At 35.1% G+C, this 26,284-nt stretch overlaps 1 protein-coding gene across 1 annotated transcript in view; it reads left to right on the forward strand.

Annotated features, from left to right (window-relative positions):
* The first annotated feature begins 9,313 nt into the window (after positions 1 to 9,313).
* ATF7IP (activating transcription factor 7 interacting protein) overlaps positions 9,314 to 26,284 on the forward strand; it is a 125,070-nt gene continuing 108,099 nt past the window's right edge. The window contains exon 1 of the mRNA XM_029206389.1: positions 9,314 to 9,480. The gene's annotated coding sequence lies outside the window, so the exon portion shown is untranslated. The remainder of the gene's footprint in view (positions 9,481 to 26,284) is intronic.

A 26,284-nucleotide genomic window follows, 5' to 3' on the forward strand; every position in this document is an offset into this window, starting at 1 on the left:
ACATTTTGCATGTCTGAAAATGTCTCTATCCTAGCTTCATATTTGATTTACAGCTTAGTTATAAAATTAAATGTTGAGAAGCAGTTTCACTCAGAAATTTTAAGATAATACTTCAAAATTTTCTCTGGCTTCCAATATAGAAGAAGACTAATATCACTTTTATTTATTTTAATATGTGGCCTATTATCCCCCTACACCCACCCTGACATAAGCTTTTACGATCTTTCCTCTCTTCCCAAGATCTTGACATTTCAAAGTGAAGGGCCTAGGTACATGTTCTATGTTTTGTACTGAATTGCAATGAACACTATGAATTAGGACTCTTGTATCCTTTAGTTCTGGGAAATTCTTTCTTCATATATCTTGAAAACTTCCTCCCCTCTCTTGGATCTTTTCTCTCTCTTTTGAACTATTAGTTAGATGCTGGACCTTCTGGAGCAATCCTTTTTTAAAGAATTCTTTTTCTCCTATTTTCCACTGTTTTTCTTTCTTGAACTTGACAACTTATTCCAAAAATACTTTAATTTTTAAAAGTTTGGTGATGATATTTATAATATCCAAGATAGTGTTTTGTCCTCTGTTCTTTTATTTTTTCTATCATGGGAAAATATACATAACATAAAATTTACAATTTTAACCATTTTTAAGTATACAATTCAGTGGCACTAAATACATCCACAATTTTGTGCAACCATCACCACTATCAATTTCCAGAACATTTATCATCATCCCCAAAGAGAAACTCTGAACTCATTAAATAGTAACTCTCCATTCCCCACTTCCCCAAGTCCCTGGTAACCCTTTATTCTACTTTCTATCTCCATGAATTTGCCAAGTTTAGGTACTTCATATAGGTGGAATTATACAGTATTTGTCCTTTTGTGTCTGGCTTATTTGACTTAGCATAAAGTTTTCAAGTCTTACCTATATTGTAGCATGTATCAGAGTGTCCTTCCTTTTTTATGGGTGAATACTATTCCACTGTATGTATATACCATGTCTTGTTTATCTGTTAACCTGTTGATGGACACTTTTTTTTTCTCCACCATTCATCTGCTGTGACAAATGCTACTATGAACATGGGTGTACAAACATCTCTTTGATTCCCTCTATCCATTCTTTTGGGTTTATATCCCAGGAATGGAATTGCTGGATCCTATGGTAATTCTACGTTTAACTTTTTGAGGAAATGTCAACCTGTTTTCCACAGAGGATATACCATTTTACATTCCCACAAGCAATGCATGAGAGTTCCAATTTCTTCACATTCTTGTCAACCCTTGTTATTATTATTTGTTTGTTTTTGGTGATAGCCCTCCTAATTGCTATAATGTGGTATGTCATTGTGATTTTAATTTGCATTTTCCTAATGATTAATGGTGTTGAGCATCTTTTCACGTGCTCATTGGCTATTTGTATATCTTTTTTGGAGATGTGTCTATTCAAGTCCCTTGCCCATTTTTGAATTGGGTATGGCTGTTCTCATTGTTGTGAGTTATAGGAATTCTTTATAAATTCTAGATTTTCATTCAGATTTTCAAAGATTTTGTCCCATTAGGTGGGTTGTCTTCCTAATCTCTTGATATTGTCCTTTGATGCAAAAAAGTTTTAATTTAAAAACATTGAGAAATAATTGACATATAATATTTCATTAGTTTCAGATATACAACATAATTCAATATTTGTATATCTTGCAAAATGAACACCACAATAAGTCTAGTTAACATCCATCACCACACATAGTTACAAATATCTTCTTATGGTGAGAACTTTTAAGATTTCTCTATTATCAACTTTCAAATACATAATACAGTGTTTTAAACCATAGTCACAAAGCCATACACTACATACACATGACTTATTTATAACTGGAAGTTTGTACCTTTTGACCCCTTTCACTCACCTCCTTACCCCATACCTTTGGCAACTACTTTTTTTTTTTTTTTTTTGTGGTATGCGGGTCTCTCACTGCCGTAGCCTGTCCCGTTGTGGAGCACAGGCTCCGGACGCGCAGGCTCAGCAGCCATGGTTCACGGGCCCAGCTGCTCTGTGGCATGTGGGATCTTCCCGGACCGGGGCACAAATCTGTGTCCCCTGCATCGGCAGGTGGACTCTCAACCACTGCGCCACCAGGGAAGCCCTACTTTGCTTTTTTGTTGTTTTTTAGATTCCACATGTAAGCGAGATCATATGGTATTTGTCTTTCTCTGACTTATTTCACTTAGCCAAATGCTCTCAGGATCCATCCATGTTGTTGCAAATGGCAGGATTTCATTCGTTTTTTTTTTATGGCTGAATAATATTTTGTTCTCTCTATATATACCACATCTTCTTTATTCATTCAGCCATTGATGGGCACTTAGGGTTGCTTCCATATCTTGGCTATTGTAAATAATGTTATAAGGAACATGGGGATGCATATATCTTCTTGAGTTAGTATTTGAATTTCCTTTGGATAAATACCTAAAAGTGTAATTGCTGGATCATATGGTAGTTCTATTTTTAATTTTTTGAGAAATCCCCATACTGTTTTTCATGGTGGCTGCACCAATTTACATTCCCAGCAACAGTGCACAAGGGTTCGCTTTTTCTCCACAACCTTGTCAACACTTGTTATCTCTTGTCCTTTTGGTAATAGTCATTCTAATAAGAGTGAGGTGATATCTCATTGTGGTCTTGATTTGCATTTCCCTGATGATTAGTGATTTGATCACCTTTTCATGTACTGTTGGCCATTTGTATGTCTTCATGGAAAAATGTCTATTTAGATATGGTGCCCTTTTTTCAATTGGATTTTTTTTTTTTTTTTGGCTATCGAGTGTATGAGTTCTTTATATATTTTGAATATTAGCTCATTATCAATTATGAAATTGCAAATATTTTCTCCCATTCTGTAGGTTGCCTTTTCATTTGGTTGATGGTTTCCTTTGCTGTGCAGAAGCTTTTTAGTTTGATATACTCCCACTTATTTATTTTTGCTTTTGTTGCCTTTGCTTTTGGTGTCAAGTCCAAAAAAATCATCACTAAGACTAATGTCAATGAGTTTAAAACCTATGTTTTTTTCTAGGAGTTTTATGATTTCAGTTTTTACACTTAAGTTTTTAATCTATTTTGAGTTAATTTTTATATATGGTGTAAGACAGTGATCCAGCTTCATTCCTTTGCATGTGGCTATCCAGATTTCCCAACACCATGTATTGAAGAGACTTTCCTTTCCCCATTGTATATTCCTGGCTCCCTTGTTGTAAATTAATTTACTCTATATTTATGGATTTATTTCTGGGATCTCTATTCTGTTCCACTAGCCTATATGTCTGTTTTTATGCCAGTACCATACTATTTTGATTACTATAGCTTTGTAATATAGTTTGAAATCAGGGATGATGATGCTTCCAGATTTGTTCTTTCTCAAGGTTGCTTTGGTTATTCAGGTGTGTGAGTGTGTGTGTATGTGTGTGATTCTTTGTGACTCTTTAGGGTTTTCTGTATATCATATCATGTCATCTACATAAAACTGTCATAATGACAGTTTTACTGTTTTCTTTCTGATCTGTACGACTTTTATTTCTTTTTCTTGTCTAATTGCTCTGGTTAGGGCTTCCAATACAGTGTTAATAAAAAAGGCCAGAGTGGGCATTCTTGTATTGTTCTTGATCTTAGAGGAAAAGCTTTTAGCTTTTTACCCTTGAGGGTGATAGTAATTGTGGGCTTGTCATATATGGCCTTTATTATGTTGAGGTATGTTCCCTCTACACCCACTTTGTTGAGAGTTTTTATCATAAATAGATGTTGAATTTTGTCAAACATTTTTTCTGCACCTGTTGAGCTGACCATATGATTTTTATCCTTAATTTTTTTAATGTGGTGTATCACATTGATTGATTTGCAGATGTTGAACCATCTTTACATACCTGAAATAAGTTCCACTTTATCATGGTCTATGGTTCTTTTAATGTGTTGTTTGCTTATTGAATTCAGTTTGTTACTATTTTGTTGAAGATTTTGCATCTATGTTCATCAGGGATGTTAGTCTGTTATTTTCTTTGCTGGTGGCATCCTTTTCTGGTTTTGGTATCAGGGTAATGCTGTACTCCTAAAATGAATTTGAATGTGTTCCTTCTTTTCTATTTTTTTGGAAGATTTTGAAGAGAATTGGAATTAGCTTGCCTTTATATGTTTGGTAGAATTCACCAGTGAAACTATCTGGTCCTGGACTTTTGTTGTTGGAAAATTTTTGATTACTAATTCAACCTCCTTACTAGTTAATTGGTGTGTTCAGATTTTCTATTTCTTCATGCTTCAGTCTTGGTAGGTTGTAATTTCTCCTCTTTCATTTCTGATTTTACTTGTTTGAGTCTTTTCTCTTGGTGAGTCTAGCTAAAGGTTTGTCAATTTTTTTTATCTTTTCAAAAAACTACCTCTTAGTTTCAGTGATCTTTTAAATATTTTTTTTTTAGCCTCTATTTTAATTATTTTTGCTCTGATCTCTGTTATTCCCTCCCTTCTACAAACTTTGGGCTTCATTTGTTCATATTTTTCTAGTTCCTTGTGGTATAAAGTTAGGTTGTATGAAATTTTTCTTGTTTCTTTTAATTAATTTATTTTTAACATCTTTATTGAAGTATAATTGCTTTACAATGTTGTGTTAGTTTCTTGTTTCTTGATGTAGGCATTTATAACTATGAATTTGCCTCTTAGAAAATCCTTTTGTTGCATTCCATAAGTTTTGGTATGTTTTGTTTCCTTTTTCATTTGTCTCAATGTATTTTTTGATTTCTCTTTGATTTCTTTTTTGACCCATTGCTCAGGAATGAAGTATTTTTATGAAAACAGAATTACTTATAATTCTAGAACTTAGTGTAATTTAGTTGCTAATTTAAAAACTGAATATCATGTTTCATATATGTTCCATCAACATCTACATGTACGGTATACAAATATAAGAATAACATGGATTAGTTAATATTAAATTTTTTCCCCAAATGTTAGGAATACTGCGATAAATTCTGAGTATCTACAGAACCACAAACTGGAACATTCAAAAAAGCAAGAAAATGGAGGTTTGACACTATTGGCAAGTGAATTCACTGTGCAAAAATCTATTAAGTCTGCACTAATAGCAGAGAAGCATCTGAGAAGTTAAAGTTTTTTTCTTACCTATCTTGCTGCTCGAATATTTGCATACTCTAAAGCTGTGTGTGTATATCTACTCCCTAACCTTCACAACATTCTGATAGTTTCCTTTTGTTTTTGAGGACACACAGCAAGAAATATGGGGAATCATTCCCCTGAGGCCTTGAAAAGTATTAGGAGAGCAGATATTTAAGATCACAGTTCCCCATGTGGTACTGCTGATTGTCATATTCTGAGTGACAAAGGCATTCATGTGTTCTTTTAAATGTGTGTGTGTATGTTTATTATATGTAGGGGCCTTCTAAAATATGAGGACCCAAACACAGATCCCTCTTGCCCAGCTATAATTACAGTACTAGTTCTAGCCTTTTTATGAATGCCAGGCAATATCTTTTACTTAGGACCCATTTTATCCATTTAGGTCACCTATCTACCTTTGAAGATTTTAAGGTATCCCTTCCCTGCTTTGATGACTTCCTGTATTCGTTTTCTATTGCCAAGTAACAAATTACCACAAATTCAGTAACTTAAAATAATGGCACTTATTATCTCAGTTTGTGTGGGTCAGGAGTTTGAGTCTGACTTAGATGGATCCTCTGCTCAGAGTCTCATAAGGCTATAATCAAGGTGTTATTTGGGCTGAATTTTCATCTGAGAGCTTGACTGGTAAAGAATCTACTTCCAAATTCATTTGGTTTGTTGGTAGAATTCATTTCCTTATGGCTATATGATTGAGAGTCTTGGCTTTTTTGCTCACTGTTGGCTAATGCCCACCCTCAGGTTCTAGAGGCTATCCAAAGATTCTATAGGCCACTTGTAGTAACTTTCCATGTGGGCTTCTTCAACATGGCTGCTTACTTCATCAAACCATTAAAGAGAACCTCTCTCCTCAGGAAAGGCCCAGTTCCTTTTTAAAGGGCTTTTTCCAGTTTAAGTCAGGCCCATCCAAGATAATCTCTCTTTTAGTTATCCATAATCAATTTTTATGAGACCTTAATTATATCTGAAAAATTCATTCACCTTTGCCATATTCTATTGGTTAGAAGTAAGTCATGGGTTCTGTCCACAGTCAAGGGGAGAGGATTATACAGGGTGTGAATGCAAAGGGGTGGAGATCATCTTAGAATTCTATTTATCACACTTCCTATTCCAGAAAGTTATTTCTTAAGTTTTCCCAGGTTTGCCTACTTAACACCTCAGTAAACTTCTCTGAGAAATGTAGGATAATAATAAGAATTATCAGGTTATGGTTAATTCATTTTCTTTCTTAATGGTAGTATAGGATGTACAGATAGAAACTGCTCAAGCTGATCTATGCCTGTACCATTACTACTCTGACAAGTACTACTACTACTATTACTATGATTACTATTAGCTAACACTTATCAAAGTATTACTATATACCCAGTATTCCTCGAAGTGTTTTACCAGAATTTAATCTTTGTAAAAACCTTACCAGATAAGGGCTATTTTTTTCATGTGCATTTGATATTTCTGGAACCATTTGGTTAGAGAAGTTTAGAACAGGCAGTAAGTAAGAAGTAGAAAAAAATTTTTAATTCAGGTAGTAAATCTTCAGAGCCCATTTTTGTAATCACTAAATTAGACTGTCTCATATTATAGTGCTTAGAAACTTCAGTTGTTCCTTTTTCAAGTTTATACTGTTTTTCAAAAGTTCAGTTTTCCTTGCTCAATTGCTACAACTGAAATTCATTTAAAACTGTTTATTATTTTAGGATTTTTTGCTTTTTGTTTTTGGATTTTTTTTTTTGTGATACTGCTTTACTCCAGCACTTTTTTTCTAGAAGTCTATTCAGCCTGTATATATAAATAAGCCCACAATGGTGGGTAAAATATGGAAATCCTTCAGTACTGATTGGTAAGTAGCCACCCTACCGTGAATACCCCTCCTACCAGCCAGTCTGTCTTGGTGCCCAGCTGAAGAACCCCTGGGTTCTCCACAATCCTACAACTAGAGGATTAACATTTGACAAAATAGGGGGTCTTCAAACCTTCTTGTATTCTAATGGACCAGTGTCTGGTACCACAAGGATTGATAAACATTCTGAATATCATCCCACCTATAAATTGAAGCCATGCCTTTTTCTTTTTTCAGTGTCTTTGCATTTCTGTTTTACCTAATTTGAATTCTCCTTCTTTTGTACCTATTCTGACAGCCACTTTAAGTTCTACATTGTAAGTCAGATCAAGCATCACCTGTTCTGTGAAATTTTCCTATATTCCAAGAGGAAGTTTTAGGTTCTTTTGTTTTACATTTCTTTTATACTTAGTATATACTTAGTATATACCTCTATGATAGTAATGATCTCATAATGTATATCTGTATATATGACTCTTTCCCTACCAGAGGCAGTGTCATTTCCTCTGGGCATCCCCAATGTTTAGAACAGTGTGTGAATAAATAATAAAGGCTGTACTTGTTGAATGAAACAATGAATGATTGGTTAGATTAACCAGCAGGTAGACAGCTAAAGAGACTGTAAACACATGGTTGAGGATATTTGAGGAGATTCAAACACAATAAAACTGTCTAACTGGAGTTTTAGGGAGGCAAGTCTAGAATATGAGCAAGAAAGAAAATTGATCAGTTGGAGTTCATGTTCAATTACTTTCCCTTTGCCATTAGCCAAGACAATTGAGAGTGAACTATTATAAAAATGATTCCTTTCTATTTGCTTATAGAAGACAAAGAGAAACCTAATGAACTCTGTTATTCCTATCCCATTTCTCTTTTTATAGAATGGAACTTTAAATATTGATATTATTTATAATTTGCTGAGCATCTATTTTATAATTGAGCACTATGTACTAAATAAATTACAATACATAATTTGTTATAACTGAGCCTCTATTTGTAATTTATTGAGCACCCATGTACTATGTTCTGTGCTAAGGACTTTACAAAGCTTAGCAATTAAGCAATGCAAATCTAATTGTGTTATTTCCTAACTTAAAACCTTTTAAGTGATTCCTCATTGCTTTCACAATGAAGTCCAGCTTTTAGGCAAGAAATCTATTAAATCAGCTCTCATGTTAGAGATTACTTCTTCTAGGAAGGCATTACTGATTCTCCAAGTCTAGATTAGGTGATCCTCCTAAAAGCCACGCAGTATTTCAACTAAGTTGAAAGCCCCAAATTATAGAAATAAGTATTAACCACCCTGCACTAATTTCTTATTACTTACAAAAATTTCCTGTTTACTTTTCTGTCTCCTTCACTGTAGTAGAGATTTCTTGAGGACAGGCACCTAATATAGGTCTGGAACACCGGCATTGCTAAATAAATATTGAACGAATAGATTAATTTAAGGGAGAAATGATGTTAAAAAACGACAACCAAACCTCACCATATATTTGCTAGGCTGCTTTTGCTTTGCAAAACACACTTATATTTATCCTATCATTTAGCCCTCTCAACTGATTTGAATTATAGCCATTATCACCATTTTAGAGAAGAGAAAACTGAGTAACACACTTATTTCAAGGAACAGGCACATAAGCAGGAGTCCTTGGACGTAAGCCCAGATATCCCAACAAATACAGAGGCACCTTTTTCATTACACTCTGTGGCCCTCATGAAGGGTTGGCTCCCTAAATAAAACTGAATAACAGGGATACAACAGGTGGAAGGATATGACTGAAAGCGCTTGCTCTGGCACCGGACCGAAAGAAAAGATGTGTTTGTGCCACTCCCTCGTGACTTACACAGTTTGAAGTATATTTTCTGACTTTTTAATATAAACGATAAACAACCTAACATACTCCAGCCTTTTTCGAAAATCCTTACCTCAGCTCTTTAACTTTCACCTACCTATTTCCTTCCTTCCTTCCTTCCTTCCTTCCTCCCTTCCTCCCTTCCTTCCTGAGGCTCATAGAGGGCGCTCACAAAGCGCTACTCACTGGTTGGGCAAGGCTCCACTCAAAAAACACACCTCACTGCAACTGAAAGGCGCAGCGCCACCACCTCAGACTTCCTTCTCTTTTCCACGGCAGGAGGCGGGGCCAATTTTTCTCATTCAAATAAAAAACCAGAAGATTTGCATGGGGAACGGCCAGTCCGTGAGCCCATTGGCTAAAAGCATGGTGGGCGTGACCAATATTACGACCGCCGAGCCCCGCCTACGATAATTTGCATAACGGCCCCGGCGCGTGCAAGGGAGAAGCGGGTTTGTTTTTGAATCTGCGGAGGCGGCGGCGGCGGCGGCAGCGGCGGCGGCGCGGCGACTGGAGCGCGCGAGACTGAGGCTGCAGCGGAGGGGACGGAGGCGCGGGACGGCTCTGTAGGAAGGAATTTGGTTCCCCCTCCCTCCTCTCCCACCTCGAAAGGTATATGTGAGTCCCAGGGTCTATTATAACCACATTTTGTTAAATTATTATTGTATTTCTTTAGAGTCAAGACCGCATTATGGCGACTGCGGGAGCTGTGTTTGCGCCTGCGCGGTTGCGGAGCTGCGGGCGGGCGCTGCATGGGAGCACGTGATCTTGCGGGGTCGGGCTCTAGCTGCAGTTGTGCAGCTGGCGGGGCGGTGGCTGCGCAAGCGCAATATTCATTTTCAAGATCTAATGTTCTTGTTGGACGCCATTCGGGTTCTAGATTTAATTTTCCTCATTCTTGAGGGGTTTCGTTTTGTTACGCTCGAATTCCTATATTTTAAATGGAAAACATTTCTCTTATGTTGTATTCCCGTACCGACCTCAAACTTCTTTCTTGTATTTCTCCGATTCTCTGAGAAGCTGTGGACTTAATTTTGTGTAAAAATGATTGTCCCCTTGTGGTTCTCGATTTTTATTTCACTTTAAGGGTATTGCTGGTTTCAAGTTTATATTTAGGGAGCGGAAGATCAGCACCTAGTGGTGTTCTCACGGGAAGTGCAATTATTTGAACTGCATATTTGCAAATACATTTTTAACCCTATCTTTACCAGTTCTGTTGGAATGTTTTCAAACTAGAAACAATTTGAGTTTTGGAAAAATGAGGGGGAGGGGGCATTGGAAGAATCTGTATAATGTCATTTAAAAAGAAATCTCAATCTCCTTGGGTATTTATTTTTTAAAAAAATATTTGATCCTCAGTCGGTGAAGTTTTAATTTAATCAGTGTGTGCCTCTGATCTTGCTTGCATTTGAGTTTTACATTTTTTCTGTCTCTGATCACTTGTCCATTACTGCTTCAGTTAGATTATTTTTGGTACCTTGACTTTTAAAATTAATCATTTCCTTACCATTTTGTTTGTAATGATATATAAAGTATAGTACTTAAACTTGGTAAATTTTTCTGATAAAGAATTCTACAAAGAACTCCCAACTACACTGAGGCCTTTATGAGGAAATTGTGAATTATTGATAAATCAGTTGATTAAAAAAAAACAAACTGCCATATATACATGTGTGTAAGATACAATTGTGTTAGATTTTTAAAAATTGTATGTTCCTGGTTTTAGTTTCTTAAAGTAGTTATAAGTATGTTACTGATTATTTTACTTTAAAATGGTAGTGTCACTATATTTAAATCTTATATAAACCTCTGGGAGAAGTTTTATACGATTTGATATAATTCTACCATTGTGTAAATTATTTCTTACTGGGCTGAAAACTTGTAAATGGTTGTCATAAATTTCATCTGTGGTTTGTATATACAACAGTTGTTTTCTTGGTTGGTTATGTAACTCTGAGTTTAAGTCAGTCACTTGTCAGATGAAGAAGTGGCTATTGCTTTATAATCTTGGTTGGTTTAGGGACTTTATTGCCTACAAGAACGGTTAAGTATCAAATAGATGTAATTGAAGGGAGTACTTTTGGTTGGTGGAGTTTTAAAAAATGACATCACAAAGGAGATAGAATGAAGTGATGGGAATAATTCTTTTTTTCTCAACAGAAAATTGGTTGATATAATTTTTGAACCCCTGAAGTCTTCTACAGAGAAATATATTTAGAGGGCAGTTGTGTAATCTTTTCCCTTTTATGCTTCCAGGGTAATTACCCAGCACACCGCCTCCACCCTCCAGACATTATTTCAGGTGTTGTAGAGTTGGAAATACATTGTATTTTCTGTATCTACGTCTATGTCTGTGTGTATGTGTTAGGTTAAGAAAAGAACTTTGATCATAGGGCATGGTTCATTCTGCACTTCCAAAAAAGTGAAATATTTTGGTTTATATATTTAAGCTTATGTTTCATTTGCATATACAAATGATTGCCTCTTAGGTTAATGTGGAAGATCATAAGAGGCACTTGAAACACTGAAGAACATAATGTACTATGTAAATATGTATTGGTAGGACAGTTTTGCTGTTACATTTGTTAGAAAGGCAAATATAGTTCTATAAATTTAAAACTAAGATTAATGAATTGTCTGAACATCTACTGTTTGTTCATTGGTACTCTATCAATAACAAGCGTGTTGTGGAATTTCAGTTAATATTAAGACTAGGTTACTGAATGAATACCAAGTTACTGGGAGTCATTTAAAATCTTTTTCACTATAGCACATTTGGAAAGTATTGAAAATTAATTAGAAATAAACACTTTTTTGGTGATTTTTGTGACATTTCCATTTATTGATTGATCAATTAGTTTATCATTTGGATCATAATTTCATTCCTGCCCTTTTAACTTAGTATTTTATTGTGGATATTTATCCATTTCATTATTCTTTTGAAATTTTTTTTTTAATGATTACATAATAGTTATTTTGTGAAAATATCCCAAATAATCAAATGTTCTTGAAATATATTTTTAAATGGCTATGTAATATTGGTGTCTTTAATAAGAATGTACTGTGACTTACTAAATCTTTCTTTCCTTATTGAACATTTTGTTGCCCATTTCTCTATTATAAATAAAGCTGCAGTGAACATCCTTGTACATGAGTCATGATCTACATCTCAATATTTTTTTGAAATTACTGTTACAAAGGACTTTTAAAGTAATTTACAAAACTGATAAAAACTTAGTTTTATTGAAAAGCATTTCCTATACCACCATCAATTTGGTGGTTAGCATTTTTTCTGATAACTAGTGAAATTGAACTTTTAAATATTTAATATATATGCAACTTTCTCATTTTTTGTGACTTTGCTGTTTGAGGTTATTTTGTGTATCTTTTTCTGTGGTAAATGTTAATGTCTTCCTTATGTGTAAGTTATTTATGGATATTAGCCCTTTGCTTTTCATATTTTTTGAAGATTTTTTTTTTTCCGGTACGCGGGCCTCTCACTGTTGTGGCCTCTCCCGTTGTGGAGCACAGGCTCTGGACGTGCAGGCCCGGCGGCCGTGGCTCACGGGCCCAGCCGCTCTGTGGCATGTGGGATCTTCCCAGACCAGGGCACAAACTCGTGTCCCCTGCATCTGCAGGCGGACTCTCAACCACTGCGCCACCAGGGAAGCCCTGAAGTTTTTTTTTAGTTAAGATTTTTTTTTTTAATTGCTATGGTTTTACATATTTAGAATTGTTACATTTTTATGAAGTCAAATGCACTGCTTTTTCATGTGTTATTTCTTCCAGGACTTCTCTGCATAAAAAATATTGTAAGATGAACTAAATGTTCGTCTGTTCTGTTTATTTTTTCTAGATGTTTTAATTATCTTAAAAAATACCTTTTGGCCTATATGGAGTTTATTTTGACATTGCGTAAAGATGGGTTGCTAGTTTCCATCTTTTCCTAATTTTCTTAGAATTTTATGTTGATGATACATTTCTTCTTTTGATCATAACTTACTAAGTTTGAGCTATCAGTTCTGCTTCATTTACTAGAGATATTTAACTTGAGGTCCATTGACCTTTGGGGGTTCTAGAGATACTTAAAAAACTTCCATGGATTCCATGATATACACAATTTTGTGTGAGTGTACATATGTGCTTTTTTTTTTTCTGGGGAAAGAGTTACAGTTTTATCAGCTTCTCACAAGAATATGTAATGTAAAATCTAAAAGCAGGTTAACAACCCTGGAACTGGGCCTTGTTTATATAGCAGTACTGCATTGTCTTATTTGCTGTAGTGCTATAGACTATATAAATATATGAAGGGGCAGTAGATATCATTCCTTTTCACAATTTTCTAAGCTAATTTTCCCTCCTTTTGTACATACATTTGGCAAAGTTTAAAAACCAACTATTTGAAGTTTTGTTTAGAATTGCATAAAACCTAAATTAGGGTATGTTTACATCTTTATACTGTTAGTTTTTTTTTTAAATTCAAGAATATGATGCATTTTCTGTAGATCCCACAAAAATGTATTGTTTTTAGGAACTCTGAGAAAAATTGTGGTACTGTTACTTTCTATTAAGGTGTTATCTTACTGGTTTCCTATAATGGTATAATGTTAATAGGGATGACATGGTAGAGGATATAGGACAACATTTCCAGTTTTAATCTGCTTTAGAATATAGCATCATGAAAATAGTGCAAGTATGAAGTTAGAAATGAGAAAAATAGGTTGCCAGGATAGTGTTCTACAGTATTTGAAAACAGAATTTTTCTTGTGTATTTAACGTAGACCTTTTTTTTTTTTCCAAATTTATTTATTTAATTTATTTTTGGCTGTGTTGGGTCTTCGTTGCTGTGTGTGGGCTTTCTCTAGTTGCGGCGATTGGGGGCTACTCTTCATTGTCGTGCACAGGCTTCTCATTGTGGTGGCTTCTCTTTTTGCATAGCATGGGCTCAGCGCATGGGCTTCAGTAGCTGTAGCATGCAGGCTCAGTAGTTGTGGCTTGCTGGCTCTAGAGTGCAGGCTCAATAGTTGTGGTGCATGGGCTTAGTTGCTTCGTGGAATGTGGGATCTTCCTGGACCAGGGCTCGAACCCGTGTCCCTTGCATTGGCAGGTGGATTCTTTTTTTTTAACATCTTGATTGGAGTATAATTGCTTTACAATGTTGTGTTGGTTTTTGCTTTATAACAAATTGAATCAGCTACACATATACATATATCCCCATATCTCCTCCTTCTTGCGTCTCCCTCCCACCCTCCCTATCCCACCCCTCTAGGTGGTCACAAAGCACTGAGTTGATCTCTGTGTGCTATGTGGCTGCTTCCCACTAGCTCTCTGTTTTACATTTGGTAGTGTATATATGTCCATGCCTCTCTCTCGCTTTGTCACAGCTTACCCTTCCCCCTCCCCATGTCCTCAAGTCCATTCTCTATGCCTGTGTCTTTATTCCTGTCCTGCCCCTACGTTCTTCAGAACCATTTTTTTTTAGACTCCATATATATGTGTTAGCATATGGTATTTGTTTTTCTCTTTCTGACTTACTTCACTCTGTATGACAGTCTCTGGGTCCATCCACCTCACTACAGATAACTCAATTGCATTTATTTTGATGGCTGAGTAATATTCCATTGTATATCTGTGCCACATTTTCTTTATCCATTCCTCTGTTGATGGACACTTAGGTTGCTTCCATGTCCTGACAATTGTAAATAGAGCTGCTGAACATTGTGGTACATGACTCTTTTTGAATTATGGTTTTCTCAGGGTATATGCCCAGTAGTGGGATTGCTGGGTCGTGTGGTAGTTCTATTTTTAGTTTTTTAAGGAACCTCCATACTGTTCTCCATAGTGGCTGTATCAATTTACATTCCCACCAACAGTGCAAGAGGGTTCCCTTTTCTTCACACCCTCTCCAGTGTTTATTGTTTGTAGATTTTTTGATGATGGCCATTCTGACTGGTGTGAGATGATATCTCATTGTAGTTTTGATTTGCATTTCTCTAATGATTAGTGATGTTGAGCATTCTTTCATGTGTTTGTTGGAAATCTGTATATCTTCTTTGGAGAAATGTGTATTTAGGTCTTCTGGCAGGTGGATTCTTAACCACTGTGCCACTAGGGAAGCCCGACCTTTTTTTTTTTTAAACAGAGAAAATTTGAAAAGTTATCTGATTCATTTTTTGGCCAGTGTGGAGCCTAATAAATAATATATAATTAAGGTAAAAAATTTTCATTTTAGTCTCTTTCGGTAACATTAAATATTCCTCTCCTAAGGATGTTTCCCTAAGTATTAGTATACATTCATTCTCTATTAAATCTATTCTTTGTGCTGATTGCAGTGAAAAGTATAATCTTGATTGATAGTGTATTTTAGTTGTAATCCTACTTTTTAAAAATTATTTTTATATTAGGTACAGGAAAGAATGTCAGATTATTGTAAAAATATTTTTGTTGAATATAGTTAAACTTGAAAAATTGGTGGTTGCATGTAAAGAAGAAATCAAGGAAGTTAAAGATAGAAATCAAATGGTAAAATATTATTGGCTTTATAAAAATAACTCTAGGAAATAGGTAGAAGTTGTGTTAAGATATTATTGGCTTTTCTTCAGCATTTTCTTTCTAATGAAAAAATTTTGTCTTTGGATATTTTTCAAGCAAATCCACTTATAGCAGTTTGCATTTTTTTATTTTTTTGTGTATGACCTTTGCCCTTACCTGAGAACTTTTCATACTTCTGATGTATTGTGGTATCTGTGTTTTCAGACTATAATAGATAATTAGGGACAGGAGAAATGCTACTAGAAAAATGCATATTGATAGGGGCAAGAAGAGATGGCTGGCATCTTGATAGAGAAGAGCTGTCAGATTCCAAGTGTTAGAACAAGAATTTAAAAACTTAGTTTTGAGGTTACTTAATTTGGGAATTGTTATTCTTAAAGACACATTATTTATAGCACGTTCATTATGGTAATAGATGATCTTATTATGATTCTGAATTATAGGAATATTTAATTATGCTAAATTTGTTCAAGAAGACAAAGAGGTGTATGATTTGGTTTAGAAAGATTTCTATTATACTTTTTGTTTTTAAGTTTTGAGGTATATGGAAAATTCATACATTATCATACCAAGTTTTTCAAAGGAGTCACATGTAGAAAGAAGTTTGAGAGTAAAGTTCTTGCTTTTGAGTTCCTAACAGCTGTAGGGCATTATAAATAAAAATAAGGTGATATTTTAACAGTAGATTACAAAAAATATCAAGTAGCTCTGGGGAGCATTGTCCTTGTTAGTTTCTTATAGTATCTAGAAACTACCTATCCATTAGTGTAGCTTCTTTTTTTTAAAATCCTTGCTCATTTGATCTTGTTATGTTCTTTAGAGAGTCCAAGACTAAAAATTACTTCTCAATGTTCTTAGATTGTCATGCAATCTGCAGAGGAAATCAGTGTTTTTTTTCTGTTATTTTACTTTTTTCAAAACAGAAGCGAATTCCACAAAATTAAACTGTTTATATATGCTTCAAGTTGTATGGTGGAATCCATCTTGTATTGGAGACACTATGATTGCTGGGCAGCATTTCCAGTTTTTTAAGTGCTGCAAAGTGAGAAAACCAGGGTGCTAGTGTTTATTTATACAGTGTAAACATTTTCAGTTTTGAATTTTGATCTTTGGGTTTTTGAGTCTTTAAGAGAATGACCCGGGCATCTCCTTGGTCACCTTCCAAAAAATGTGGCAGGCCTAAGGGTACAGTTGATACTATCTTCCTGAGAGTCTTTATAATTGGACCTATGTAAACATGAATGTCTGGGAAATGAAGATGACCTTTACCATCAGAAATATTAACTTTACCATCAGAAATATTCACTTATTCATGTCTGCAATTTTTCATTGTTTAGAATATTATTAAGAATTTTGTGTTATTTTTTGTTATACAAAATAACAATTATCAGTTATAGTTCTAGTAACTAGGAATAACTAGATATATTCCCTTTAGTTTGGGAGAGAGACCCCTTTTTATGATGATGATGTGAGGTAGTAGTGTTATTATGTCAAACCGTATAATCCTTTCTCCCTTTCTTTGTTGTTTGTGTAGCCCTGTGTTACTTTGGGAACTATTGTCTTGGTAGGTACCCAGGAATTATGTGTATGGCACTTTTACATTCTAATAAGGAACTTGAATTGTATGTTGGAATAGTGGTTCTGAGAACTGACAGGGCTGTAAAAGGATCTCTCCTTGAGCCAGTAATTGTCCAAGATGATGTCTTCCATTTTGTGGAAAGGTAAACTTAGAAGGTAGGAAGAGTTTCTGCTGTTCTGAGGACCAGGAGCAAAAGAAAAAGAGATTTTGGTGAAACAATAACGAATGACTTGACTGCTTCAGCTCATTTGCAACTAAGACTTGCCAGCTTAGGAGTGTACCTGCTCTGTTACCATTATTAGATTAAATGTCTCAAGAGAAGGAAGAAATGGGGAAGAGTATGGAAAAGAGACTGTTTTTGAACTTCTTTTATTTCCTTTTAGGTAGTCAATGTCAGGAGCTGATTGGATTACAGTAAAGGCTAAACTGCTCTGAGACACTCTGTTACTGTTAAGGATGATGTTTATTTCTCTTGTGTAATAATACAGAGGAAAACTCTTCAGGTTTGTAAGTGGCTTTGGCTTAATGTATGGTTTCCATATGTTGAACATGGTTTCTGGGTTGAACATGGCTGCTTTCACCAGCCAGGGGCAAGGGAGAAAGAACAATGGTAGTGCACGCTCATTGTTTTGAGAGCCTCATCTGGAAGTAGTACTATCATTTAGATTCATGTGTTATGGGTGAGAATTTAATCACTGGAACATACTTAGCTGGGAAATGTAGTATCTGGCTGGACAACCATGTGTTCAGCTAAAATTAGAAAATTTTATAAAAGAAGGAGAGAAATGGGTATTAGAGAACAGTTAGCCTTTTCTGCTACTAGAGGCAGCTGGAGAAGTGGTCTCTAATTAATTCATAATTTGATATTGAAAACTGGTTTTCTGTTTTAAGAATTAGATCCAGTTGTAACTATATATCTTCCTTTGAAATGGAATTTTGAGAGCTTTGTAATCATGATTCCTGACAGATTGTAGTTACTATAAATATTTACCTTATTAGGCAGAGTTTTTCCTCTTTCTGCTTGCTTTTGAAAACATTAAATCATGATTAGTTTTGCAAGAATTCAGTGTACTATCTTTGAATCTTGCCAGTTAACTTACTTTAAAAGGATGAAGGACTGTAGGTAAACTGACAATTGTTTGAACTGCTTCTTTTAGTTTCAAAGTTGAGTTTATGATTTCTCAAGATGGAAAATGTGATTTTTGAGGGCCTTGTAATATACACAGGTAAAAACTAACTGTGGTCATAAATTCTTTGCTTACAAGTAAAACTTATCTGATAAGTAAGTAATAAGTAACTAATTAAAAACAGCTCTTTGTAGATAAGTGTAACACAATAGATATCTGTGTAAGGCACAGAAAGTGGGACTCTGTTGGGGGGAGGTCAAGGAAAACTTAGAAGAGTTGTATTTAAAAAATTTAAAAAAAATTATTTATTTATTTGGCTGCACTGGGTCTCTGTTGCGGCACGTGGGATCTTCAGTTGCGGCATGTGGGATCTAGTTCCCTGACCAGGGATCAAACCTGGACCCCCGGCATTGGGAGCTTAGAGTCTTACCACTGGACCACCAGGGAAATCCCAGAAGAGTTGTATTTTAAAAGAAGAATTACAAGGATATTCTTAGTAAAGGGAATAAAGAGGGTATTCAAAATCTCAGAGGTGGGAAAGAAAGTATTACGTTTAGGAGAACATATTCTGATATAAATCCTTGATTTTTGTAAATAAAAAATCATTGATGCCATGGTGCCTACATAATGTACCTAATAAAGGATATTGTTATCCTCAGCTGGAAGTTCTCTAATTTCTCTTTTTACTTTGTATCTCTTTTAAAGGCATTTATTCCTTTCAACTTTTATGTTTATAGTTATTTGTGTAGTACTTTATAAGCTTCCTGCAGTTAGGAATTTTATCTTACCGATGTATCTGGCAAATGTCGCATTTTAAGGACAAACCCTTTCTAATTAGGTATAATAAGACTGCTAATAAAAGTATAAAATTGCGTTCCACAATACCTACCTTAATATTCAATAAATATTTGCTTATTGAAAGAATAGAACCCCTTTGTTTTAGGTGCAAAAAAAAAAAGGGTAAGATGTTCTAGCTCCTTTCATTTAATGCATGATAATCTACACGTCAGAACTTTTAGTTGTTGTTGTTTTAAAATAATTAACCATGAAGTTTACTTAAGCAAGCATCCACTGGGTAAATTGTCAAAAGATTTGACAGGTACTTTGCATCTGGAAAATTATAAATAGTAAAATAACTTGGAAAAAATTCCTCAATCCCATTCATTAAGAAATAGAAAAAATTTAAAAAACACCATTGCTTACCTATTAATAAGAAGTTTCTAAAATATAATTCTGAAGGACATATGTATGAAATTAATAAGGGTTTGATGAAAAGATGGAATGACATAATTATTTTGAGTTGTGTAATTCTCTTCTCCATCAAACATATTTTAAGTGATATAATCGTTGGCAGATTAAAAATATGCAAGCAAATTGACAGAAGAAAAAGAAAGAACAAAAGAGAAGACAAAGAATTTTCCTAAAACCAGTTAGTAATATCATGAAGTGGAAAGTATAGTAATTTTGTATTGGAACCTGGCCAATTTGTGTTTCCCAGCAGTATTTCTTACATATAAAATGGTGATACCACCTACCTGGTAGGCTTATTTTGAGAGATTAAATGAGATTAATTATATAAAATATTAGCATTTGTTCCTGACACACTTTTCATCTCTGACTTCAACCAATTGATGAATCTATTAGTAAGACATGAATATTTACTAAGAGGCAGCTACGTGAAGCTTTAGGGAGCCCTGCAGTACAAGGAGATATATGGAAAATGACAGTATTCTTCCTTACTGGAGTTAGAACTTATATACATTTAAAAAGCAACTTAGAAAAGTAGGTTTAATCATGCCCCTTACTAGTAGGAAAAATATGAATTTAGAAACGTAGTTTATTTGCAAAGGTTTGTGAGAGAGTCCAGCTTTAGGACTTATTCATTAAATTAAAACAAAAACAAAAAACACCACCAGAGTATTTAAGAATAAAAACCCCTCAAAGATTACTAAGTCTCTGAGCCTCATCATGGTGAAAAAGCAGCCATTTTCTCACATTAATTATTTATCTGCAAGGTTTGTCATAATTCTTCAGACTGTCATTATTGCCAAAGTTAGAGATGAAGTCATTTATTTTGGGAGCTAGATCCACATAGAATTATCCTGTTTTCTTTTTGTAATTTTAGGGTGCAGGGTGATCCCTCACCCCTTTTTTACCCTTCAGCTATGGAACTTGCTGGGCATGCTCACTTAAAATTGAGGCAAAACAAAGTGTCAGTTTTCTTCCATAACCCTTCCTGTGGCCAAGTTTCTGCCCCTTAAGGTACAGATTTGATCATATAAGTTTGTTTAATAATTTTCTGATTCTTTATTTCGATGTTTTGTTTGACTCATTTATTGAACTAATGACGTATTGTTAAGTATAGAAAGGCTTCTCTTTGTCTGCTTAACAAAACTATGTCCATTTGATATAAGAGTTAAGTTCTATCTAGTTTTATAAAGCATAATAATTTACTTATTTATTTGCTTGATTACAAGATTAGGAACCAAGAGCCATTTAATTTATCTCAATGAAATTTTGCCTGCATTACTTAAAACTGTATGGTATCATGGTTCTCTAAGAGTCCCACATTTGTCAGTGTTCCTTGTCTGTCAGGAAGTGATATTCTTTATTCCTCTTAAAGCTGGGAATCCATAAGTTATGAAAGAGATACTGTATTGATTTCCTGTGAAGACCTAGAAGGCATCATTTCTACATTTGAGATGCAGTCCTTGTTCCCTGTCATAGCTAATTAAAAGAGATTTGTTTTTAAACGTTGCATTTTTCTGTGGTCATGGTTACAAATTTGATTTATCCATTTTATTCTGAAAGGAAGGAAAACAGATTCTCATTGAAACTATGTAAGTGGGTTCATAAAAAGTAGAGAGACTCAGTTATGATACTTTATACAAGATTTAATCATTCTTCTAAGTAGTTTTTAAACAAGGCCAATCAATATAATCAGTATTTTTTTATAGAATTGTTCTTAAAATATTCTCATAGATTATTAACTTAAAACCTGTAGTAAGGTCTTTCATAGGATATTCTGCCGGCCCCCCCCCCCCGGAATTCTGAGGGTATTGGATCAAGATACTATTTAAATTACTATTTATACAAAATATATCTTAAATTGAGGGTTAAAGGTAGATTAAGAAGAAAGTATTTTTCTTATATGACCATTAAAAAGAAAATGTTAACCACAATTAAATCATTTCATTTAGTCCTAAATAATTCTTATCCTCCTGATCTAGAGTTAAGTAATCTACTTACACAAAGTTGTCTGCCCTGAACTATAACAGAATTATGGAAATCATGACTCATTCTCTTGATACAGTTATGACAGAGGTCCATCCGTGAAGGTAATTTTATACCAGGATGCCTGTATCCATGAATCTCATCCATGTAATAGTAATAGTTGAGATGATTTGGTACAATCCTTTACTAAGGATTTTTTAATGTTTATTTAGAAGACACTTTTTGTCCCCCTCAGGTACAGTGGCAGCAAGGATCATGACTCATTTTTGTTTCTTGATTTTCATTTTTCCAGGCTAGCCTACTTGCTTTCTATATCTGGTATACCGCTTTCATCCTTAGAATTTTATTCACCATTGTGGGGATTTCTCTCACCCCTCTTCTGTGTAGGACCTTTGTTTTCCATGTGCTATGTCTTTTTATTGACTTATTCTGTCATTAGGGGGAGTGGACCACATTCTCTAGTAGCTTTTTGAGAAAGAATATATAGGAGATATGTTCTTTGAGACTTATGTGTGTCTGAAAATTGTCATTTTATATTTTTAATGCTTGATTGATAGTTTGGCTAGGTATACAAAGCTAGGTTGGAAATCATTTTTCTTTAGAATTTTAAAGGCACTGCTCCATTAGCTTTTTGCTTCTGTTACTAGTGAGAAATCTGAAGCCGTGCTTATTTTTGACTTTTTCCCTCAATGGAAGCATGTAGAATCTGTTATTAGTTTCCAGGTGTTCCGAAATTTCACTTTAATTCCTTCATATGGATCTATTTATTATTGTTTGCTGGAATTCATCAGGCCCTTTCAATTTAGCAGCTGTTGCCTTTCAGTCCTGGAATTTTTCTTAAATGATTTCATTGGTGATATTTTCTGCCATTCTATCATTCCAATGTGAATTTTTGGATGGATACTTAAATTTTCTTCTCTCTCTTGTTTACAGCTTTGTCGTTTTGCTCAGGTAGTTTTTTTTTTTTTTCGCGGTACGCGGGCCTCTCACTGTTGTGGCCTCTCCCGTTGCGGAGCACAGGCTCTGGACGTGCAGGCTCAGCAGCCATGGCTCATGGGCCTAGCCACTCTGCAGCATGTGGGATCTTCCCGGACCTGGGCACGAACCCGTGTCCCCTGCATCGGCAGGCAGACTCTCAACCACTGCGCCACCAGGGAAGCCCTCAGGTAGATTTCTTATCATCAGGTCCTTTTATTGAGTTTTTCATTTTTTACTATCATATTCCTAATTTCTGTTTTGTAATCCTTGCCTGTAGTATTCTATTCTTGACAAATGAATGCAGCATCTTTTGATATATATAGATATTAATTTATTTTTGAAGTTTTCTCCCTGTGTAGTCTGTTGCTTTGTGTTTTTTTTTTATTTCTGTCTTCCATCTTAGACTCTTAGACTTTTCTTAGTTGCCTTTCTCTTCCTTGCCTGACTGTATATAATATGTTGTGGAAGAGTAAAAAGTTGATTAGCATATCTAAATTTGTCAGTTTTGGACTTCATTATAGAGGCTGATCTGGGTGGGCTGTTTTTGGAGAGCTCCCAAGACCTTAAGGCCTTGTGTCTTGTGCTTGTTAACTACCCTCAGAGAGTAGTCTTACATTTTCATACATAGTAAGGATCGGATTGCTAGCATTCTGGGAGATTAATGGAGGAAGAGGATTGGATTCTCTTCAGTGAGTACTCAGTCCGTCTTTTTGGTATGCTACTCTCATTTTTAACTGTGGATATTGTTTTCAGACCTCTGCTAGGATTGGGGAGAGCAGGCATTCAGTGGAATGTGATGAGGGACATTTAGGGTATCTTACTGCTTCACAAACAGCTTTCACTGGTATTCTCTTTTTTAGTCATACAATCCTACTATTTGCTCCCTTCACCCCAATTTCCAAAGTGCTTAGTTCTTCTAGTTTCTATGTCTTTTGAAGTTTCTGCCATGTAAATCAAACTGGTTCTTAATTTATCCCCAATGCAGCTTAGAATATAGTGTTTTGGGAACTGCTGACTTAGTTACCAGTGGTTCTGCTTATTTTCCAGCTCTGCAAATCATGTAGCTATTGTCCCTTTTACTTTTCTCTTTGTTCTTGAGGATTTATGCCTTCAAAAAATACCTCCACTGTAGTTTTAGTGGGATTTGAGGGAGTGAAGTTAGGTGTTTTCAGTTTATCATCTTAGTAACCTTCTAATGTTCCTTTTCTCTTTATATATATATATATATATATATATATATATATATATATATAAAATGTTGATAGTAACTTGTGTAATTAAAGTGTATTAACTAATGAAAAGTGTATTTACTTTCTACTTAATACACTGAAACCATTTATTTAGGTTCCATGGAATTTTCAATATTCTGCATGTGCAAAGTTTTTTTTCTCTTTTTTAAAAAAATTTTTTTATTTATTTATTTTTGGTTGCATTGGGTCTTCGTTGCTGAGCGCAGGCTTTCTCAAGTTGCTCCAAGTGGGGGCTACTCTTTGTTGTGTGCGGGCTTCTCACTGTGGTGGTTTCTCTCCTTGCGGAGCGCGGGCTCTAGGGCACGTGGACTTCAGCAGTTGTGGCTCGCAGGCTCAGTAGTTGTGGTGCCTGGCCTTAGTTGCTCTGTGGCATGTGGGATCTTCCCGGACCAGGGCTCAAACCCATGTTCCCTGCATTGGCAGGCGGGTTCTTAACCACTGCGCCACCAGGGAAGCCCCAGAGTTTTCTAATAGTGTGATATATGATATATAAAAAGTGTAGTAGTTGACTAAACTTAATTCTCCTATAGTTCTTTTTCATTACTACTTGTGTGACCCCTGGCAAATGATTACATTCTCTGGTCGTGAAAAATTTGAGATTATAGCACTGTTATTTTACATGGTCATTGTAAGAGTGAAATGAAAAAATTATATGAAAAGTTTAGTTTTATTTAGGAAGAGGTAAAACATTGAGTAATCATGGAGATGTTTACCTTACATTAGAAATGCCTTCCAAATGTGTTTGCTTTCACAAATAAGCAATGATTGGGTTTACTGACTAACCCTTCCAAAAACAAATTTCTTTTAATCTATGACATTATATAATCAAGCTGTACTCTTTCTTAGTAATGTTAAAAACTTTTTAAAGTAAATAATATATTTCTATAATTTTTATAGACATTTTTCAGACTTTATTCTAACACATATTAGCTCCTATGTAGTGCCTCTAAAAACACTTTAAAAACTGAAAAATGCCCTGCAAAAGGTATTTTTTTCCACCTTGGGTTTTGAAGTACAGAGCTGTTTAGGTCAAGACTAAAAACTTAGCTGACTTCTTCTTCTTGCTAGAAAGTAAGAGTTGAGATCCTAAAAATGAAGGTTCCTAAGGATGTAGAATTTTCGGAGATTTTTGTGGTAGAAATGCAAACACAGGGAATTACTTTCAACTCACCATCTATTGAGCAAATAAATACTCTTTCACACTATGAAAGTGAGTGGAAAGTGAATTAAGTTGTTTCTGTCCTTTAAGAACTCATATATAAAGATATAAATAATGAAATATGCTAAGTGTAATGATGGTATATATAAAAGACCTTTAGAGAGCAAGTACACCTGGTTTGTGGGTTGGGCATAGTAAGGGGAAAGGAGAGCAAGGAAGAGATTGTCAGTGATAAGATAATTTAGGTTGAATCATGAGTAGGGTTTATTGGGTGAACCGGGATAGTCTCTTTGGGATAAAGAGTGAATGAAACATTGGCAGTGACACCGCTTACCTGACTAACAGCCTAACCGTTATTCTTTCCTAAGCTGTTTCCGTGATGCACAGAAACAGAACCAGCGTGGGAAGGGACAGACAGTAGGCTTGGGGTGAGTGTAGTCTAGGATGTATCTTAGCTATCAGCACTTTCGTGAAGTTATTTAATTTCTGAGCATGTTTCCTCGATCACGAATTGGAGATAAAACTTATCTTGTAGGGTTAATGTGAGAATTAGTTTAAACAATGTGTATAAAAACGTATATGAAGGCTTGATTTATATTAATGGACTTCCCTACTCCTTTGTCTTCTAAAGCCCCTTGCATGAAATAGGCAATCATTATATTGATTTGACTTACGTGCCTTGGGATAATAGAGAGGATATAGTAAATTAGTAGTAAAATGATTGTAGTGGCTGAAGGAGGATTGGTATAAGGAGGGAACTTAGATTATGTCTCTTATTTTGAAGTCTAAATTGGGTGAAAAGGTAGATCTCATAGCCAATAGCCAGCATCTTAGCTTGCCCGGGAAAGCTTAGACTGAGAAAAAAGTATTTAGTATTTACATTGGAAGGTGTCTGGCGAGACGGGGGAGGCTGAGGGAGGTGTGGGGAGCACCACACGTTTGAAGGTATATTACATAATTTAAACCTTTGTGGAACAGGCTTCCGAAAGAATCTGCTTTTTGAATATCACCTGCTCTGCATCAGGCAGCTCTAAATGTTTTGGTTGGTTGTCTCTCCGTTAACCTTAGCCACATTCTAGTGCTCCAGTAATGTCTATCCTGTTCGAATCTTTCCCAGTTTACCTCTTGCTTTTAACAAATAGATTCGAGCCACCCTCAGAGAATCCATTATATTTTTGAAAAATTAATGTGGCTTAGATCAACTATAAACTTTTTTTCCCCTCATACAGTACTTAAAGCAGTTTACGTTATCTGGTTTACCTCAGGGAGAATAAATAAAGACTTTTTAAAAGCTGAGTATTTTTTTTAACTTTTATTATGGAAAAATGTCAAATATATACAGAAATAGAATGAAATAATGAGCTCCATGTGCCCATCACTCAGCTTGAACAATCATCAATTTATGGGGCCAATCTCCGTTTTGCTATACCCCTACCACCCCCTTACACCCTTAATGTGTTTTAATAAATACCTACATCTAGTGGTGGATAGAGACAAAATAGCACAAGGCAGCTAAATTTTAGGATGGTAAACCAAG

The sequence above is a fragment of the Monodon monoceros genome, unplaced genomic scaffold (assembly GCF_005190385.1).
Source record: "Monodon monoceros isolate NGI ecotype Baffin Bay Population unplaced genomic scaffold, NGI_Narwhal_1 Super_Scaffold_6, whole genome shotgun sequence".
Classification (NCBI taxonomy): Eukaryota; Metazoa; Chordata; class Mammalia; order Artiodactyla; family Monodontidae; genus Monodon; species Monodon monoceros.